Genomic DNA, 17884 nt, shown 5'->3' with positions numbered 1-17884 from the left:
AAGCACTTTATTATTGACATAAATTTACAATGGAATAAATTGAATTTCATGTTAATATCTCTCCCTATATATACCAAATCCTGTATAAGCACTTTTTACTTATTTTTGAAGTATTGTAATTTGTTCACATTAATAAGTTCCACTGATTTGTGTGAACCTATCTTAGGGGACTATGGTGAATTGTTTATTTAGATTACTTGTGCTATCATGACCAGACAGTCCATTAACCACTGGGGACATATTAATTGTTTCAACCTGAGCACTTTCTATAAAAATGTTATCAATCAGGGACCTACTTTCTAGCTGCTCATGAGTTGGAAAATTAAACACTGAAATTAAATAGAAATGCCCAATTAATGATTGCAGTTCATTTCAACAATCTACACCAAAAAATCTCCACAATTTTTTCTTCTTGTCTGATAGGTAACTAAAAATGCAACTACATTCCTCACAAATTGCTGAAAGTTTCTTAAAATAATGGTTCAAATGGCTCTGAGCACTATGGGACTTAACATCTTAGGTCATCAGTCCCCTAGAACTTAGAACTACTTAAACCTAACTAACATAAGGACATCACTCACATCCATGCCCGATGCAAGATTTGAACCTGTGACCGTAGTGGTCGTGCGGTTCCAGACTGAAGCGCCTAGAACCGAAAAGTTTCTTAGAGAGGATCTGCAGACCAAAACAAAGTCTCATATCAGTAATGTACCTGTTGCCAAATTTAGGAAATGGGAATTCACAAATCAGGACCTTAACCTGGGATTGAGAGTGACAGACAGATTGGCTGAGATCTTGCATTGTAATGATAGGGGGACCACAAGTCCACAAGGTAAAATCCCTGAGGTTACTGGAACCAGAGAGGCTCATTTTTATAGCTTACAGTCTGTTTATAGATATAAGGTCTTGAAAGAATTTAGAACAGTACAATTACAAGAGAGACACAAGCATATACTTCCCTGTTCTGATCTACACAATCTATATGTCTGACTTGTGTCCAACTTGCTTCTTTTTCCATGTTCACGCTACACAGAAATAATGTTACTTTATCATTCCCTATATTTAACTTTTATATACCTGTGGTTATAAGGTGTTCAGAGATGCACAGAACATCTATCACTTCAGAATTTTTTACATCTTCTAGACATAAAAGAAGCTCCTCTTCCTTGTTCTCCAACCCTTGATATTCTGATCAAATGTACTAATATTACTTTTCTGGAAAACTGTTACATATATTATGGTCCTGTATTGTTCTAAATTCTTTCAAGTCCATATGTCTATAAACTGACTATAACCTAAAAAACGAGCCTCTCTGACTCCAGCAACATCAGGGATTTTGCCTTGTGGTCCCCCTACCAGTATATGCAAGATCTCAGCCAATCTGTCTTTCACCCTCTAACTAAGGTTCAGGCCTGATTTGTGAATCCCCATTTCCCAAATGCAGCAACAGGTACAGTACTGATCTGAGACTTTCTTTCAGTTAAAAGCAATCCACTCTGCTCTTTATTTACAGGGATAATAGCTGTGTTAATCCAGGGCTGGTCATGGCACTGGAAAATCTCCACTAACTACATGAGTAGTTACTACTCTTGTCATCTCCAGGTCACCTTTAATACTATACTTGTAGTTCACTATCTAGACTGGTTCCTGCTGTTCCTCCTGTGATTGTTTCCTTGCGGCAAGACTCTCTTCTTTCTATTTTATTTTCTTACCATTTAAAGTTGCTCCTACGAGTCTGCTGCACTCTACTTTGCTCAAAAACAAGCTGAGGCTCTTCTCCCATTTCAAGTAACAAGTCAAACTGATTGTTAGCTGGAACATGAAATGTGGTTTCTGAGGTTTTATCATTTCACTTACTACTTGTCACCTTTTACAATTGTCTCTTTCCCCCTTAAACCTATCCAGCTCAAAATGCACTATTTTCCATTCTATCTGAAGGGCAAAAATGTATCTTCCCTGTTCCACGATTCACTTATCTTAACTAAATAATCTACAACTTCCACAGGAGAGCCCCATTGGACACTTTACTGGCTTCCCTGCTACATTCATCCCGATGAAACATCAACTCACAGTATTGACTGGTTTCTCCTGTGGCCCTCACGAATGGGAGCTCAACCAAGGCTAGTAACAATTTCACTGAACAACAAATCAGAGTCTGGGTGGATCACAATCCTGCCACTGTTGACATGTCTTTGAAGACATTACTTATTCTTACAAGAGCCAATCTTTTCACAAGCAACCAATAATCAAATGTGATTTCGTAGTGAGAATACCCGTTGTGTTACATTTCCTTATATACTGAATGTAGATGGTGTTATTAATACACTATGTGATGAAAAGTATCCAGACACCTGGCTGAAAATGACTTACAAGTTCATGGCGCCCTCCATCGGCAATGCTGGAATTCAGTATGGTGTTGGCCTACCCTTAGCCTTGATGACAGCTTCCACTCTCACAGGCATACACTCAATCACGTGCTGGAAGGTTTCTTGAGGAATAGCAGCCCATTCTTCATGGAATGCTGCACTGAGGAGAGGTATTGATGTTGGTCCGTGAGGCCTGGCATGAATTTGGCATTCCAAAACGTCCCAAAGGTGTTCTACAGGATTCAGGTCAGGACTCGGAGCAGGCCAGTCCATTATAGGGATGTTATTGTCGTGTAACCGCTCTGCCACAGGTCGTGCTTTATGAACAGGTGCTCAATCATTCTGAAAGATGCAATCACCACCCCTGCATTGCTCTTCAACAGTGGAAGCAAGAAGGTGCTTAAAACATCAATGTAGGACTGTGCTATAATAGTCCCATGCAAAATAACAAGGGGTGTAAGCCCCGCTCCCCCCCCCCCTCTCCCCCTCCCATGAAAAACATGACCACACAAAAACACCACCGCCTCCGAATTTTACTGTTTGCACTACACATGCTGGCAGATGATGTTCACCAGGCATTTGCCATATCTACACCCTGCCATTGGATTGTCACACTGTATACTGCAATTTGTCACTGCACACGTTTTTCCACTGTTGAATGGTCCAACGTTTACCCTCCTCACACCAAGCGAGGCTTCATTTGGCATTTGCTGGTGTGATGTGTGTCTTATGAGCAGACCCTCAACCATGAAATACAAGTTTTCTCACCTCTCGCCTAACTGTCATAACTGAGATGGTCAGGATAGATGTCTGTGTATTACACATTACAACCCTCTGCAACTGTCGGTAGTCTCTGTCAGTCAACAGACGAAGTCAGCATGTACGCTTTTGTGCTGTACATGTCCCTTCACGTTTCCACTTCACCATCACATCAGAAACAGTCGACCTAAGGATGTTTAGGAGTGTGGAAATCTCGCGTACAGGCGTATGACAGAGGTGACACCCATCACCTGACCACGTTCGAAGTCCATCAGTGCCCCTTCTGCTATCTCATGATGTCTAATGACTACTGGGATCACTGATATGGAGTACCTGGCAGTAGGTGGCAGCACAATGCACTTAATATGAAAAACATATGGTTTTGGGGATGTCCAGATGCTTTTGATCATGTAGTGCATCTCCTTTGTGAGGTTCCACTGAAATGCTAACAATCTGCATATCCAAGAATATAGTAAGCACACTTCATGCCTTTTTTGCCATTTGTTGTAGCTGCCTCCATAAGTAAAACTCAGTTACAGGTCTTTTTCAGTTTATTTTTACATTAAGTTTTGCAGCTATCAGACTCGAGTCTGGGAGCTTTAGATGAAGAACCTATCTCGTTACGAATCCTGACCATGTGCCTAATATGAACACGCGTCTCTCATACTTTTCATATAGTCCCTTTGCCAGAAGTTGCAGGACAGTTTAAAAAAAAAAAAAAATAGAAAATTTTATTTACCAAGTAATGATAATTGCTCCTATCAAAGTAATCCGCTTGGCTATCTACACACAGTTCCCAACATTTCTGGAGGTCTTTGAAGCAAGCAAGGAAATTTTCAACTGTACTGCTTGTAAGCTCATTTGTTACACCATGTTGGATGTCTGCAATATATTGATGAAGTTTTCCTTTCAGTTACTTTTTTACTTGCGGAAACAAGGAAAAATCGCAAGGTGAGAGGTCAGGTGAATATGGCAGATGTGGGATGGCAATAACAGAATGTCTGGCCAGATACTTAGTAACAGATGAAGCAGTATAGGGTCTTTTGTTGTCATGCAGTAAGAATCAGTCCCAAGAATGCCACTAATCAGGGTGGCAACACTGAATTGTTTGTCGCAAATGTTTCAAGACTTTGATGTAGAGTTTGAGTCACTGTTTGACCTGGAGGAACATACTCATCCTGATGAACCATTCCTTTACTATAAAACAATGAGATCAACATTCTCTTATTCTCGAAGGTTGTCATTTGACTTATTTCCCAGCTGGTGATCCAGGACACCACCATTCAGCAATTTGACGCTTCATATGAGGGTCATACTAGTAGCACGAACTTTCATAATAATCTTGACATGTATGTGGGCTCACATCTGGCTCTATCCAGTAGGTCAGCAGAAATTCTTTATCTTTCCCCTTTCTCTCCATCTGTTAGTGCCTGAGGGACGAGTTTTGTGTTAAGTTCCTGTGACCATAAATCTTCATATAAAATCTTATGACACACTTTACAATTCAAATTAAGTTCTTCTAATATCACAAGCACAGTTACATGATGATCTTTGTGCAATAACTGCCTCAGATGCTGCACACTTGCATCAGTAAGAGCTGTAGACAGGTGACCAGTTCTGGGACTGTCTTGCACTGAATCTCAGCCTTCACAAAACCTTTTGTATCACTTGAAAATTTGAGCTCCTGAAGGTGGCTTGCCTGCATATGCTTGATTTATCTTTGTCCACATCTCACTAGGGATTTGCTCGAGCTTAATACATAACTTATGTTCACACTTTGTTCACAATCAGCATCCATTGTACCACTGTAACTAATGTGCCAAGAACCCAAACAGTGTGTCACTAAGCACAGCCCTGCGACCTAGTGACTTTGTGCAGAAACAGGGTCAAAATCATTTCGAGAATTCACAAATACCAGGTAACATAAAAAACAACATTTGTTCAATTTTGGTATCGCAAAATCACAAATAAAAAAAAAAAAAACCTGTCCAGTAACTTTTCTGGCAAAGGGAATGAAAAATGTCACTTTGAAATAATAACAGTATAAATCAAATTACTTTGTTTTATTGACCCTTTAGGATATAACACACTTCCCAATACACGGTGTATAGGAAAAAAATTCCCAGAGTAAAATATAATTTTTCCCAGGTGAAAATACACTTCTTCCGTGTTTAAAGTGACAGAATACTTTCTCTCAGAACCATAAAACCTGTCAACATTTCGAATGGTTAAGGTTTTATATCTCAGCGTAGAGCTTCCCGGCACTTTAGAAAACAACCCCCACCCCCCCTAAAAAAAAAAGTTTTATAAGAAGATCTTTAATGTGCAGCAGCATTTATGATACATACATATTTTCTTATTATGAAAGTATATATTTGAATTCCATCAAACACAGGACGTTAGTTTCCAAAGCACTGAAATTGAGATTAGTAAGCCGATCATAATAGATGTCATGTGATCTCACCAGCCGATTATAGCAGATATTCAGGGCATGGGACAAGTGACTGTCAGCCAATAGCAACCAACATCGCTGTTCAGTCGAACACATAAACAGGAAAAGTTAATGATTTTAATTAATATACATAGTATAGCTACAAGATAAACTACCATTTCACATATAATAGGTCTTTTTTTTGCTCATGTTACACTTTAATACACACCACACAAATGTGCCAGTAAAATTTTAAATAATACATGAACTTCTGGGCTCGAGATTCTTCTTAGTGGTTGGGCTTCAGAGTGTTAGGCTTTAAATGAGAATCAAACACGCTCTGTGATTTCAGAAATTCAAAGCACATTCGCACACATAATGTAATTCATCTTGCGCAAAATGGAGTTTACTTTGAGAATAACGCTTTTCAACCACCATTCGCAATATTTTCCCGCGACCAGTTAGAATTCATTCCAGAAGTTGTCAGAGACGCCACAAAACTGCATTACTGCACATGGACATCTACGATGATGTAGGAAGCCCACACGTTCATACCCACACAGCATTAAGAGATCTTACATATCATAAACGAAACAGAACATCAGAGGGTACTCAAAGAGCATTGCAATTTTGTAAAGCAGACTAAAATGCATAATTCGGCAAAATTAGCATGTCCAGAATCACAAAGAAGTAAGCCCCATCCTAACATTAACCTTTTCATTGTGGTTTTTGGGCTGCAGATTTTCTTCGTGTACGACTACTATATTATGTTTGGTTTTTTATGGCATAATGCCATACCTGCCAAGAGATAAAAATGGGCACTTGAAATTCAGCGAGCAGTTGACACTAGCCAATACTATGGAATGAAACACTTTGTTTCAAATAAATTGACTGCCTCTGCAGAAAAGATTAATAAAAGCCAAATTTCTTTAGAAAATCAACAAAAATAACTTCAGTGTTCTACAAGGCAATGCATGCTTGACTGCCAAAAATCTGGAAATAAAGTAAAATCAGGAAACTAAGAATAATAGCATATTTTAGCCTTCCATAAGTATGTGAATGTATTTTCGTTCACTTGCTAGCTCTCGGCCACAGAAATCCATTTTGTTTTCATTTGGTGTGAGAATTGTAAACGAAGAAGAAACAGCAAAATCACTAAACCTGAACATGGGTCACTTGGAGACTACCGCCCTCTCCACTGTAACTTCAACTGTTATGTGCATGTGTGAATCTGGCAGCTTGGGCTCACCAGAACTTTTCCGGCTAGTGCCTGGCTGCTTGTTGCTACTGCTGATAAGGTAACAAACAGCTGCCGTACTCCAAGTAGCTGTAAGCGGAAGAAGATACTGTTCATAAGCGACTCAACTGCGCATGCATACGAGACTGCTGGCATCTGCTCAAATGAACTTAATGTAAACCATTGTGAAGTCTCCGTCATTGGAAGCAGTTTGTTCTTATTGCTTAGTCTTCATCCTAAAGCCTTTGACACATTTTAGTGTTCGCAGATGCTTGTGTGTGTACTGTATTTTGATGTTGGAAATGGCGCATTTCTTTTGCAGCTTATTTTGGTTTTCTCTCCCTCGTTTATGTTTTATTGCTGCAGTATTATTTTGCAGTAGCAAGCTAAAGCAAAATTCTTTGTTGGAGTATCAGTCCTTACCAGTCAAAATTACAAAAATTTAACTGAAAACTAACACAATGAAAAATTTCCGGAATTCTAAAAATTCCTGAGTTTTTTCCAGTTGTCTCGGGGCGTACACACCATGTTAACAGTATCTAAGGTCATCCAGCCTTGCATTAACAGTCACACTTGTTTCATAATCAAAATGAAGTAACCACTGCTACATTGTGTTTCTACATTAATAAAATATGTAATTACTTATTTAGGAAGCCTTTTCATTTAAGGGCTTCTACAAATGTGTATCTCCATGACAGTTAGTAATTCACTTCAGCAGACATAAATCTCATAATTAACCTCACACACCTTTCTGCAAAATGACTGAAAAACTTTTCTTGTACAGTTTGACATAACACTATCAACTCTTAATTATTTTTCTACCAAATTCTTTATACTAATTATGAGCGTGACCACTCTGGACTGAAGCCCGGCACCAAGACGTCATGTGACCACTGCTGCTGGGGCATTGTTACCATTATACGGCCAGACAATGCTCCCTCCATGAAAAAGGCATGCTCAGCTTTGAAAGTTCTAGAAGCCAGCAATAAGTAATACAATATTGATACATTAGAACATCAAAGATAGCAATACTCCTTAGGCCTACATTTCCGCAGTAGAATTTAAAAAAAAAGAGAAGGGAAATCCTACACCAAAAATTACTATCTGAACATTTCTGTTTATACATGTGATAACCCAGCAATAAACAAACATAGAAATTAAATTTGTCATATAACTAACTAAAATAGCAATACAAATATCAGAATTCCTTCGTACAGACATCCATAAAATTAGTATTTAATACAGCAATCCAAATCAATAACTTTTTCCTGTCACAAGGATCATGTTTTACTAATGTTGCGCTATCTTCGTAGAAATGTACAGAAGTTGTGTGTTCGTATTGCACAGGAAAAAACAGAACCATTAGCAAATCGTCACCTCTTAAACAACTCTAAACATTGCATACTTTTATTTCTGTTACTTATTTCCTTTTAGTCTAGTTCAACATCATTGAAAATAACTTCTGATCGAATGCTGTATGAACTTTTAAATCCTTCAAATATATCTCCATACATTCACCAATTATGAATCTCAAGTGTCCTTTGCATTTGAACACAGCTCAGCCTACCCAAAATGAATATTGTTATACATATAACTGCTGCTCAGTACATAGATGAAATCAGAAAAAATGCAAATTTTTATTAAACTGGAACCAAATCAATCGCTAACTGGTTACCTAATCTGGTAGAACATTTTACAACTGTACATCAAATAGAGGGTCACTACTCATGTGGTAATCAAATTGGAAAAAATAGGTACATCTACAACAAACAACGTGACTTCAAGTTCAAACATGTTAACTACCACATAAAGAATTGGTCAAAACTTTGATTTAGTGTGGTAATGTAAGACAGACAAATAATCTGGTATTTGAAGTTGAAAAAAAGTAGTAATAATTTAAAACACGTTGATGATCACGCACCTGGAGAGGGGGGGGGGGGGGGGGGGGGGGGAACAACAACATGCACATAACAGACATTTTATCTTTCCACACAACACTTTTAGCAACACGCACAATCACTGACAGATGAACGTAGCAGCTGATTTTGACATTTCTGTTCCTGCTAAGGACATCAAGTGATTACTGAGGGTGACAGTTGTCACATAAAAGCTAGTAGCATATTGGTGGTGGGTGTGGGAATGAAGATCGTAGGTCTGCGCCGGTTTGGACGAGATGTAAACACAACAACTGCAAAGCCCCTCTGTGTAGCATTGACTGTGTGAAGGCAGCAGGTGGTGGGGAGTAACAATGCAACTGCACACCTGGACCTGCGAATTTCCACCCTCTAGGCTGCGGATGAGTTCAGGCATGATGGTAGCGATCACTGCGCCACCGGTAACCATACTCTATGACATTCAACATGCAGCGAACATGGAAACAAAAACTTGACTCAGTGTCTGTATGCCCAAGAAGGAATCAAAGATTGCACAGTGTGACAGCGAGTAACACGCTTACTCTTCTAGCCATCTACTTCTAAGTGTTGCAATTGGAAAACTGCCAAAGATGAAAACTACTCCACTGTTCATTAGAGCAATTGTCTACATTGCACCTAGCCTAAAACAGTAATTTAACATAAATAATATGAAATTATTGAACAAATCACTGTTCATAAATATCTGACAGTTCCTTTATTTGTAAGTGTCACTCAGGCTCCTTGTGGCTGTACAGCATGCACAACATGTCATGTTGATCTCTTCTGTCTTCCCCCCTCCCACTGCGTAATATTTAAGTACTTTACATAGACAACAATAAATCGCTACAGCTCTGCTTATCCTGCTTCATGCCAGTCAGCATGTTCCTTTCTCATTTCACTTCTTCCTGTATTTCTGTCCATAAGTCAGCAAGCAGTAATTATTTTGCACATCTTCGCAGTGGTAATTGTGGTTTCTCTTGTATTTCTTCTGACTCACAGTGTTTCTTCTCTCTTCCATTTTGTCATTTTGTGCGGATCTTCGTTGTGGCTGCACTACAGTTCTAATTTTTGCGTCAGTTTTATGACCAAAAACTTTGTGCATTGGGCATTGCCTCGCCCAACAAACCAAGTGGTTTTCTTCCTATGGCACTTCAAAATACTGATTTCTTTCCTAATTCCTTTTGCAAAAATTCTGAGTACTTTTCATCATGTCTTTGGTAGCCAGACAGCAGTAAATCAAATTTAAACTGTCACCTTTCATGCTTTTAGACCAGTATTTATCCAAGAACATCTCGACCTTTTTGTACAACAAACTTTCTTCTTCTTGCTTCCCAAATAACGTATCTTGTTTTTGTTTCAAAACAGTCTGCTTCAGCTCCTCTGGAATAATAATCTTCGCATCCTCTGCCTGAATATTCCATTTCAAAGTACATTTCTTACCCAGTAACAACACATCTGAATCCATACCAAAAATGTTAGCATCCAACTGAATACTATGAGTGTGACAGACATTTTGTCATCTGGGATTGCATTAGCTGACATTCTGCTTCATGTGTTAAGGCTGCAATTAAGTGTTCAATTAACGATCAATGTCCAAAATTGCTTCTAACTGCAACACCACAGGTAACAAACATTCTGGCAGAATAGTAGGCATGTTTTGCAATTCATTACATGGATCTATATTTTTCTCTTCTTGGCTTTCTTCGAATGTTTTTTCTGGTTCTTCTTGACCCCCCTTAAATATTGACTTCCTGGCTTCTTTGTAACCTCTTCCTACTGCTTTTTCTATCATACTGACTAGCACTGTCAGATCTAGCTGACTGATACTATAATAGGAACTACTCGCACGTGGGCTCAGAGTGGTGACGTCACAGGTGAATGACATTGCACTTTGTGCCTGAACAGTCGAGATTTTTTTTCATGTTTTTTTACATGGTCAGCAAAATGCTAATACAAAGCTTCCTAAGGACCTTAACCTCTTTCACCAATTAGGAGGCCACTACTTTTCTGTTGTTGAAAGAAGAGACTCACACAGACTTATAGTACACCAAACAGAGCTGTGTTATGGAGAAACTCCAATATTGTGGCAAACAAGAATACGAATATACAACACATAATAGAACAAAAAGACATAAACAACTATCACATAAAGATGCTTAAAAAGACACACACACATCTTCCCATCTGTAATAGCATAGGCTCACTGACTGGCTAGATGCCATCACATATTTACAAAGAAAATTACTTAGAAGTGAAAAGCAAAAGTACAAAACAAAAATTTTGGTGAACTATCATAAATGTTTTCACTAATTATTCATGTGATTTTGACTCATCATCACTTGGGTCATTGTCACTAATCTCTTTGTAGAGAGCATCATTCTCTGCGCCATCAAGAACATTAGAAACATATTTTTCAAATGTGTGATAGTTTTATTAGAAATACATTTTCAAAATTGGCCACACCACTTGCACACTTGAGAAGAGCTTGCGTGCTTAACGTGTCTGTCTTTTGTGTTAGCCACTGTTTGTATATATATTTATTATTACATTTGTCCTTAAATGGTTTGTTCGAACAAACATGTAATGGCTGTAGAATTGATGTCATCCCTTCTGGAATTACAGCCAAGTCTGTGCTACTCTCTACCAATTTTCTCTTTACAACTGGAGTAATATGAACTGCGTAAGAAACTAGTACAAGCATGTTTGGCATGCCTAGCAAGACAGCAGGATGTCACTGCCACACAAGTTTAATTCACTCTTAATACCATGTTCGCTGTGAACCAGCCAATTTCCGTAACATATTCAATAACACTTTTTGGAAATATCACGGGCTTAGGGCCATCGATTGCACACGCAAGCACGACAGTCGAGCACTGCTTTTCAGCACCTACAGACGGTGTCTTGACACCTTTGTTCCAATTTTCTTCTACTGTAATTTGTTGGCATATCGAAAAACACCAGTTTGGTCCACAGTACCTATCTGACACAGATGGTAATTATTTTCGGTACACCATCTGAATACAAAACACTGAAATTTCATGAACTTTTCCTTGTATCAGTATAGTATTATACAGCCAACCGGTTGCACATAACTGGTAGGTACAATGACCTAGGTTTCGACACCTACTAGGAGCGTCTTTATCAGAATGAAGTTTTGCTAAATCCTATAACAAAATACATAGAAATTAGGTATGACAAAAAACACATCAACCAATATGACAATTTTCATGATGTACAAAGGCTGCTTACGTAAAATTACATTGCTAAAAAGCAATTGTCAGAATTTAGAGCAGCTATGCTCAAGTCACAAGTAAAATAAAACATTCTAGCCTTTGCTACACTACATGTGCCCAGCTGGGCCTTTTGGTTAATGTGTTTTTTTGTCATACATAATTTCCTATGTATTTCTTTACAGAATTTAGAAAATTTTCATTCTGTTGAAGGCACCCCTAGTAAGTGTCAAAACCTAGGTCAATGTAACTACCAGTTACGTGTGACTGGTTGGCTGTTGAAACTAGTATACGGTTGCTGAGTAACAGCTATGTTGAAAACTGTAATTTTTCCTCATAGTTTTCGGGCAGCTTCAGTGCAATTGAAGTGCACCTATGAAGAGAAACACACCAACATTTCACGAAACCAGCAACCCAATTGTGGCTTCCTTTGTAATTCGTGATTTTCTTCCGTCAAGCAACTTTACGTGGATGCTATAACTTGGATGATTTCTGCACTCATGGGCAAGTACTTCTGAAGGTTCCTAACAAAGTCATTCAGCATAACTTCTAATGTATAATAGCAGCCACATTTTCACCATGAAAATATTTTCCTGCTACTGGAACATGCTAAAAGTTGTTTCTTTTGCTGTCTCCACTGTCTCACATTATGTTCGTCAATCCTGTATTGCTGACCTGCAGCACGATTTGACGTTTCCTTGGTGGGAGAAATCACTTCTCCAACACCTTCATGATGGCAGTTCATAGAAATACTAAAGTAGACTGAAACAAAGGTTGAAGTCTGAATGTAACAGCTGCAAACACTGCAGGGCACACTGCTCTCAGTGGAAGAAATAAATGAACCTGAGGGGTTGGGGGGGGGGGGGGGGATACATTCCACCCATTACATGCAGGGCAGATAGCATATGACTTGTATCAATCATCCCCTGTAGTAGGTAGACATCTCTCATGAAAGTAACTAGGTTTCGTACAACTTTATTTATAACGAAGCTGATGTTCAACTGTGGAACTTGTTAGTACTCAAGAAGATGAAATTAAATTAAGTTAGTGAAACACTTATTATTGTCACATTGTGAATATTGGCAGCTTTCAGAAATGGCATGATGTACATTGACATATGCTGACAGCTTTCGGGCTGAGCGGGAAGTGTAAAAGTGTACTTGTTGCTTGACAGCTTCTGCAAGTTTCTTAAAAACGTCCATTTTCATGGTGTGTATGTAAAGAGGTTTATTTTTATTGCTATGAATATTTAAAAATATCTAAATTCTAAGATTAGTAATATTATATTTGAATTTCCCCCATAATAAAAAAATAATTCACATTCAATACTTGAAACACTATCACAAAAGCTTCAGTGGCAAAATAACTACTTACAGCAGTTCACGGCTCCTAGTGTCATTTTTTAGAGCTTCCTTAGGCTATATCCCAAACGCATTTATGGATGATGAGAATCGGAAAACCAGGTTGGCTTGCATTTCTTGAACCTACTACAAGATGATGGGTAATTAGTCATACGGATTCTTTAATCCAGACAAGGATGTATTCACCGTAAACTGCAAGATCTCCTTTGCTGTAGAAATAGTGAAAGTTACTCTACTACATTTTCTGGACATGAACAGTTCTATTTGGCAACAGATTCCTTGTGTGAACTTCACATTAAGTTGAGTGGTTGGGGTATCTTTCCGTAACATTACACTCCGATCAGTAATTTTCGTAGGGCATTTTCCACATCTCCCCGAAATCCTCCTACACAGCTGCACAATTATTAAAAGTAAAGGTCCATGGTGTTTGGAAACTAGCCCAAAATCTCTTTACCCAAAAGAATGCAAGATTCCCTGCAACTGGCCAATGTTTCACCTTACAAAGTGCAGTGTGCGAGTTCCTCATTGCAGAGCAGCTCTCTAACTTCACCGGACAGTAAACTGTCCAGTTCTCACAAGAACTTGGGTATGGATGCAGGAACAGAATCATGAATAAGTTTTATAAAACAATAATTAATGTGTAGACAATGTTTCAGTTACCAAATAACCTAGTTAGTGAGCATCAATGTGTGCAGATCCTTTCTAGGACTCCTATGTTTGAAGGTCACTGACTCAACTGCTTTTCCACTGCACAATATCCACAAGGGAAGAACAACATTGTGCAAGATCAGTGTCAAGAATGACTCCATAACAGTGCTAAGGCACATACGTTAACCAGATTCTGAGTACAGGTCCTTTTGACAGTTGGTAAGTCATGATAGCTCAGCTCCTTACGAAAACCAGATCACAGTACATGATGTAAATTAAGATTTCCGCACATAAAAGTGGTTTGGAGAACTGTGATAAGATTTAGTAGAGTCTCACACAGTGCGAAATAAAGGCCATACTGTAATTCAATTTGGCATATGCACTGTGACAGCAATTTCTGTAACATCTGTAATGAGGGAAATAGTTGTGTTATGTCATTCACATGGATAACTACTGCACCTTTTGTCATCTCTCTCTCTCTTAGCTCATAGTTTCGACATTAATGCAATGATTCTGCAGAACTTTTCGTGTGTGTGTTTCCCTGTGCTGAAATTTTAGTTCCTCCACATGAGCCCTTAACCCATTATCTTTACTGAATACATCATAATTGTGTCATTCTGTTTGCTCTTTGTTCTCTTTTTAGTTAATGTGGAGATTGGTAGTTGAGTGGTACATTAAGATGTCTTGTTCCTTCAGGTGGTCGTTAACTTACAAAATTTCTGCAGAAGTTGACATTGAACTCATAGTGTTAACACTGAAATCTGATCAGATGGCTTTACTGTCCTTCCTTTTGCTTTCTGGGTATCTTCTCTATTTGTAAAACTGCTGCTTTTTTCTTGTGGGCTTTACAAAGTTATTTTCCTGTGTCTTGTGGAGTGCCGTTATCTGCTGGAAAATGAATAGAGGGGATGGTGGTTAACAGCTGGTCTATCACTGACAATATACTTGCTCATACAGGTGGTTTTCAAGACTAATGGAATGAGTTTGGAGCTCACAATCTTTATCCAAACTGATTCTTTGTAATTACAGAAATGAACATAGAAAGAAATTATGAAAAACAATAGTTGTTGAAAATATTTTTCTCTCCTTCACAAACAAATTTCTCACATATCTGAACGTATACATTGTTTGTTAAAATTCACTGCTCACTTCTTTGTTCTGTTTGTGCTGGGCTATCCAAGACTCTCTTTGTCAAGCAAAAGCTGTTACCTTCTGAGGATTCAATTATTTTGCATGACGGTTCTTTGTGAGAAGTACACTGTTCCACAAGCAGCTAGAGAATTACAAGTCACCTAATGCAGAGCCTCTTGATCTAGGTATGTATAACAGAATCAGATTGTGAATACTTTTCATAGATCGCTTACTAATCAGCGAACACCCCACCTTCTCACATCACCTTCACGTAGAGTTGTTTTATTTTCTTCTGTAAATATGTGAAACATCCCTATGTTTCAAGTGTTAACTGAATACTCCCACTCTGTAAAGCATATTTTCTTATCATTCATAACAATTCATCGTGAAACATATATGAAGTCTGTTCAAAAAATTCTGGATCTTTGTTCACAAAATTTTTCTACACTTACCTTATACTTGTTGTGTGGTCTCCTTTGAAATACTCTCGTTGTAGTTGTTACACCACTCCCAATACCATTTCTACTTCCAACAGCAGACTGTACGCCATCACATGAAACGTGTCTTCAATGTTTCTTTTATCTCATCTATCTTTACACATCTTTGTCCTTTCAATGAGGTTTCCAACTTTGGAAATAAAAGGAGTCTGCAGGATCAGATCTGGAGAGTAAGGAGGATGACGCAGCAGAGTGATTTAGTTTTTTATGCCATAGTCACATACCAACAGGGATGAATATGTGGGTGCATTATCGTGACGCAAGAGCCATGAATTGTCTCGCCACATTTCAATTTCATGACATGATCCAGCTGAAATGTTACATTCTTCTGCAATCTCTTGGACAGTCAGTCTTCAATTGGAATGCACAATTTCGTTGACATTCCTGACACGAGCATCATTGGTAGACATCGGAGGACATCCTGAACAAGGGTCATCTTTAACTTTCGTATGTTCATTTTTAATCCATGTGAACAATTCTTAACATCGAGTATGGCATAAGTACCCATCACTGTAGGTTTCCTGCATCATTTGGTTTGTCTCTGTAAAGGTTTTCTCGAGTTTCACGCAAAATTTAATGCAGATATATTGCTCTTCTAACTCTGCCATTTCGAAATTCGCAAACTGTGCGACACAACATTCTACTCAATACAGCACTGAACAATAACTAACAGACATATAACAATGAAACTTCCAACAGTTGCGCATTAAACTCAGGTGTGTGCAGGGACACAAACTGCATTTCACTCCAACACACCATTGGCATGAAATAATAAATGTTCCAGAATGTTTTGAACAGATCTCATATGTAGAAACGACTAGATACACTTAGGAACCCCAAATTCACCACACTCAAACCTGTCCCTTACTGGCTTCTTTCACTAAAGTGTTCACAGTTAGGACCCCCAGGGGTCAGATGCAACTTGGGGAATGCTACAGACCCAACAAGCACTTGTGCCCTTGTCTCAAGAGGCCAACATATTTTATAAAATAACTGGAACAATGTAATGTAATAATATCAACCAATTTGAGCCCTCAGTCAATACTTCTTATAGCACCAAGCCATATGATCGGTTACAGATAACTATGAATACAATTAGCCTCAGAAAAAACCTGGGTACAGCTGTAATAATTCAAGTTTTTCATTCAGAATTTGAAGGTGAGGTAACAGTATAATGTTATTTTGAGTAGTTATTTTAAATAAAATGAACCCTAATAATAATAGAACTAGATTCTAATAGTAACATTAGACCTACCTATCAACCACCAGTAATACCTCCTCTTCGACAATCGCCACCCACCAAACCAGAAAGGCCTTTCCAAAATACAGCCAGCCAACAATGGTAGGCACACAGCCAGACACCAAAGGTAGACACATCTGTAGTGAAGAGCAGTCCCTCTCCAAATAAATCAAGGGTATCACAGAGGCCTTCACAGACCAAAATTATCTTCCCAGCCTTGTGCTGAAATATACCTCCTGTGCCTTGTCTCTCAGTCATTCATCACTTTCCACACACCTGCAGTCTGGACACAAAGCTGCGCTCTCCTCGTGTGCCACCCAGGACTGCAGCAACTGAATCACATTCTCTGCAAGGGTTTCAACTACCTCTTGTTGTGTCCTGAAATGAGGAATACCCCATCCACTATCCATACCCCTCCCACAGTGGTATTCTGCTACCCATCTAGTGTACACAATATCCTTGTCCATTCTTACTCAACCCCTGCTCCCAACCCGTTGTCTCATAGTTCATAACTTCACAATAGACCTAGGTGCAAGACCTGTTCCACACATCCTCCCATTATCACCTAGTCCAGTCTGGTCACAGACAACTCCTATGCCATCAGAGGCAGGGCTACCTGTAAAAGCAGTCATGTGATCAACAAATTAAGCTGTACCACTATGGTGCTGCCTTCGACATGACAATTAACAAGCTGTTTGACTGCATGAATTGCCAGCGACAAACTGTGATCAAGAGACAGCTAGATCACCCATTTACTGAGCATGCTGCCCAACACAATGTGCTTCACTTCAATGACATCTTCACAGCCTGCATCAAATTGATCATTCCTACTAACATCAGCTTTTCTGAATTGTGCAGATGGGACCTCTCCCTGCAATATATCATACATTGCTGCCCCCTCCACGGCCATCAACCTTTACTCTTCCTTCCCTGCTCCCACTCCAGAATTTATTCCACCAACACACCCACAGGTCCTTTTTCCTGTTCTCTACTTTTTGCATTTTCTGGCTCCCTCTTCTAAAGCCTCCCGAATTCACCCATCAACTTTTCTCTGCCGCCCACGATGTCCTT

This window comes from Schistocerca gregaria, chromosome 5, assembly GCF_023897955.1.
Source record: "Schistocerca gregaria isolate iqSchGreg1 chromosome 5, iqSchGreg1.2, whole genome shotgun sequence".
NCBI lineage: Eukaryota > Metazoa > Arthropoda > Insecta > Orthoptera > Acrididae > Schistocerca > Schistocerca gregaria.
Note: the sequence above shows the minus strand (reverse complement) of the source record.